The sequence below is a fragment of the Eucalyptus grandis genome, chromosome 2 (genome assembly GCF_016545825.1).
Source record: "Eucalyptus grandis isolate ANBG69807.140 chromosome 2, ASM1654582v1, whole genome shotgun sequence".
Lineage (NCBI taxonomy): Eukaryota > Viridiplantae > Streptophyta > Magnoliopsida > Myrtales > Myrtaceae > Eucalyptus > Eucalyptus grandis.
In genome coordinates, this window is record NC_052613.1 from 56,731,444 (window position 1) to 56,736,939 (window position 5,496).

The window sequence follows — 5,496 nt, forward strand, 5'->3', positions numbered from 1 at the left end:
TTTCGAGCTGTGGAATCTGAAGACAGGTGACTGCCTAGGAACCAAAGGTCTCTTCCTGTCCTAACCTCATTAAAAGATCAATTCGCGTCGTCTATGAAGGAAATATTCAGTATGGCATTATAATCTCTTGCTGATTGCAAGTCATGGCAATTTTAGAAGATTATACCCACAGTTCGCTGGCACGATGACCAGAATCGAAGTTATGCAAGCAATAAAAGCATTGTAGGTTTTTAAGAGTTGCGGTATTGAACATCATGCACGAGTGTGATAGAAATGCTGGATCATTGCTTCTTACTGCAGTATTTTTCATGCTTATCAATCAGTCAAGTCATACAGACAGAGTAGTACTAGAATACCGAAAATTCTGGTTCTCTTCAGGGTTGAAAGGAATTGTATGGTCTATGTTTTAATGCTAAATTGATCGACTTAGCAAGAAAAGAACACTACAAGTACTACAATTTTCATATATTACTCATTTTGGTACTAAAATTTTCAAATGATCACTCGAGTATGATACCAAAGAAAAATCTATTAGTTCAGTTTGCTTGGTGACATATTTTGAAATATGTAGTTTTTCTTTTTATTGAATTATGAAGTCCAACTTGGCATTTTAATATTTATTTTTTTTGAAGTCCAACGTGGAAAAATCCCTTGGTCAAATCCTCATTGAAAATTACCAAACTCCTTGTCCATGATCATCTTCATTTTCTTGGTCCCCGTCTTCATCTAACAATTTTAACTTCATATGCAATTTTTCTTCCTTTTCGTTTTCAATCATTTTCTTTACCACCAATTATGTCCTAATGGGACCGGCAAAACCGAAAGAAAATTGAAAAAGGAAAACAATTTAAGTTTAGTTCTCCCACTCTGAAGCTGTGATGCATGCTTCGTGAATCTGTGATTGGAACCAATGAAGTTTCGGCGAGTCTGGCGGATGACCTTTGTGGTTGCTGTGATTTCAAAGGTGTTACTCTTTATCCTATGTTTCGTCGTCCAGATAATAATCGGGATAGGATAGGATAAAGTAGGATATTAAATCATTTGGATAATAAAGGCGGATATATCTAATCCTATCAAGTGTTTGGTACACTTCAAGATAAGATGAAAAAATAAATATGATATTTATTTAAATTATAAAATTAAAAAATAGAAAATTCAATTAATTAAAGGCCATGGAAAAACCTAGATCTAGGAATTGTGGCCACCTCCGCAGTGGCCACCATTGAAAACGGCAAGTGATATCTTCTCTTTTTGTTAAGTTCTTCATTTCCTTAAAAAAAAAAATCTTATCCAATCGAGGCTTATCCCACCCCCTCCCCGGATTTTTATTCGGCGTTTATCCGAATATATCCAGGTTTGTCCGATCCGGTGGACATTCCCAAACATCAGATAGGATAACAAATTATCCTATCCGGACTCAAATCCGGACTACCAAACGCAGCCTAAGGGTTGGGGACAGTTCACGATGACGATTCGGCTTGAAGAAGCCGAGTTGCAATGGCATTAGATTTCATTTTAAAAGGAGTAGAAGAAATCAAGAGCAAAACAATTGTTTTCCAATTCTTCATTTGTCTATTACCCCAAGATTTTAAAAGATAAGGACGTGCATGGCAACGTTTCTCTTCTTTTGTTTTTCCTGTTTTTTTGCTCCCCGGAATAAATAAAAACAAAAAGAAAATTCCGTTTAGTAATGTCAATTAATTTTTTTATTCGAAGAATAAAAAAAGTGGCTAGGAATAAATTTAAAATAGAAAATAAAAAAGTAATTTTTGCTCCTAAGAATAATTTTTACAAATAAGTCATTTTTTTTCTTTTCTTCTTCTTCCTTGCCGCTCGCCGCCCCCACCACAACCCAGCCCCCTGCTGGCTTTGCCGCCACCGCCCGCCATCTACGATAGGCTAGCGGTGGCGAGGCAAAAGAAGAAAAGAAAAAAATCTTAAAACATCTTAAAAAATTAAAAGAAATTCTACATTGTAAAAAAATTGTGGATCATACCAAACACATTTATGTTCTTTTTTATTTCGAGAATAGAACTTTTGTATAGTTATAAAACACGATCTTTTACTCAAAAATTGTTGTAAGGAATAGAAATAAAAAAGATTATATCTAAAAATAAATTATTCCCCGAAACAAAGATATTACCAAATAGGCCTTAATTTGCTCAATTTAAGGGGTTAAGATTATGGTTCATAATGAATCTTGGCCTAGTTCATGAATATGGGGCAAATAGATGGCCAATTGGCATAATTTGGTATCAGTTTTGCTAACTTCCCTTTGTCAATTAGCCTGTTGGATGGTTTATATTAAAATATTGACACATCCGATTTTTCAATCACACAAATCTCTAGTAACACTAAAATAGTCAGTTTCTTTTTTACTAAAATGTCAATCAATGTAACTGCTCGAAAAATTTTCACGCTAGAAATCTTACATTGTGCCTAAAGCCCCATCCCGTTCGCTCGAATATAAACGGTAATTGCCCAAGACCGGAATAAAACTTAGCTGTTTGAATTTAACATTTTTTTTTCCGTAGGACATCTAGACAAGTACATTTGCAAATTGACTCTTTAAAACATCATAAGTGGGTGTGCACATGAATATGAGCGCACCAAAGTGAGGATGACAGTCAGAAATTTTCTCTGAATTCTTCAATTTTTCAAGTAATATTCCGGTATTTGTTTAAAATATACATATGAGATTGTGTTAGAAAAGTTCCATATCTAAGAATTTGTGTAATTTGGAATGGTTAATGTATTATAATTCGATCATAACTCATCGGTTTGAGCTTTTAAGTAAATGTAGTTCTAATTAGATATTTTGAGGGATACGGACTTGGGGCTTCCTTTGGGTGATCTGTCTCAGCAATGGTATCTTACTTCTTTTGTACTCACTATAATATTGTGCCGTCGGAATATTCAATTAGAGTTTATATGAAAAGACAAAGGGAACTTCTCTATGAATACATACAAATATCTGCACGCCTTTTTTTTTTTTTTGGTCGGTAACATCTACACGCTTGAAGATCTATTTTGGAACAAAGGAATCTTGTGGCTGGAGGATGCCAAGCTCCCCTCTACCCCACTGCCCTCGATCGTCTTATCTTCCTCCACTTTGGACTTTCCCCACGCTACCTAGTAGAATCCCATCACAATCACAATCGCTCCAATTAAGCTCCACAAAACCCAAAAGAGATGAACAAAGAGGCAAGCAAAGGACCAATTATATATCTTCTTTTTTTCTTTATTATAGTTTTGCTTATTCAATGCCTGAACATAATTCTATTAAATGATATATACTCATCAAGTGACACGAGATATTTTCTTAAGATTATCACATACAACTCATCTTCCTACTCAGTTTTGTTCATTTGTGCATGTTTGTAATACTAAACTCTGGTTTCTTAATTGAGAGACTTTGGTAAATTTTCGAAGTTTGAACATAACCATTTATTTTCTTAAAAGTTGAACTGAAGAGCAAGGCGCTTTTATAGTTTAAGAATATCGGTTGAAATGCTTGAGATAAGCTCATGAAGGAGCTTTTTCTCCGATGAACACATCTTTCTTAGTTTCTATTAATCAACCGGATTTTTTATTATAGAGTAGGATTGGGGTATGGGCATATCAGTTGAAAAGAAGAGAGAGTACCTATAAATGACTACATTAAAATATTCAATGTTGCCCCTAATATTGAATTAATGGAAGAACTATATTGAACATATACCAAAAATTCAAGGACCTCATTAATCAAATTATAAGTTTAGAGACTATATTGAACATTAAATTAAAATGCAAGGTTCACATTGAAAAAATTAAAAGTTCAAGAACTATTTATGTCATTATCCAAAATAAAAAATAAAGAGATGTTTACTCAAAACCAATCTTGTTCTATATTTTGTCGTAATTCAATGCAGAATGCCGTAATAAATTATCAATGAAAAGGTCTTATATTGTAACACAAGTCATTTTGTAATACTGACATCCATTTTCTAGTAACTTGATATATTCTACATATAAATCAATCAGCTTATCTCGAAGTATCAATCGACTAATCAGCACCATGCTACTCGTCCGCTTCAAAACCGACCCCCCAGGTGGTGTGCGCGCACACACAAGAGCGAGCTCTAATCAAAGCTTGAGGCCGTGCGAGACACGATTAGAGATTGTGGCTCAAGTTGTGAATTGAACTCGACCACGTGAGCTCTGGTCGAGCTCTATTCACGGCTTGCCATTCGCAAGCTTAAACCATGCATTGAGCGGTGAGCTCGTGGCCATTGGCGAGCTCTGTTCTGAACGTGAGCTCCACTCCCCAATCGAGGTCATGTCAACCTTGGTTTGGCCTAGAGGTGAGCATGGTCTGGTTAGGTCGGTCTACCCCCTAACCCTAGGACCAATTTACACAGTGATGGTCCTCAATTTTTGAGACCAAGGAGGCGAGGACCGACCTTATTAAGCTTAGGATCGAGGACCGGATTGACCCAATGGGTTCGGTCCGGTTCCAAGATCAATTCGGGACCAACTGATAATTTTTTTATTTCATTTTTTGTATTTCTTGAAAAAACAAATAAGGATCGGATTGACTCAATGGGTTCGGTTCCATTCCAGAGTCAACTCTGGACCAACCAATAATTTTTTATTTCATTTTTTGTACTCCTTAAAGGGGCAATTGAGGACCAGACCAATCCAATGGATTTGATGACGAGCAAGGTCAGCTAAGAAAGGCAAGCGATGAGGGTCGAGTGGGGTGAGCGTCAAACAAAGTGAACATTGAGTATCAAGCGGGGAGTAACAAGCCAAGCAAGCATCAAGCAGCGAGCGGCACAAGTGATCTAAAGCAAGCGAGGCGAGTGTCGAGTGGCGAGCAGAGAAGTTATTTCTTTCGATTTTGGCAAATTGAAGACTAAGATGACAATAAGTCAGAAGAGAATGAGTACTAGAGAATGATGTCATAATGAGATGTTTATGTCATTTTGGACGCCATGAGGATTCCTTACAAAAACATTTTTCTCATTCGTAAATTATGACTATTGATGCCGTAAAACATATTAAAAATCTAAGTTATTAAAGAACAATGTAAAATTACTTGAACTTCTCACTAAAGAGTTATTTAATGTTATTGACGCCGTTTATTTTAAGGTTTTATCAATATAAAATAAATTATAAATAATATATTAGGGTTGGTCTGACCCTAAACTTTCAAGACTGAGAATTAACTCGTATAATACTAGTCCAAAAGTCCCAGGACCAATGACCAACCTAATCTCCTTAAAAATCGGACTAAAACCAATAGGGTTGGGTCGATATAGGGTTGACCTTGGACCGAGCTCACTCCTAGTTTGGCCTATCATGGAGATCAGCATTTGAGAGGGTAAGGGGAAGGAAGAGAGAGAAAGGAGGAGGAGAAAAGATAGAGAGATGCTAGTGTTTTTATTTTTATTTTCAAAAATGGGTGAGAAACTTATAAGAATAATCTTAAAAAGAAAATTGCAATTTGACAAA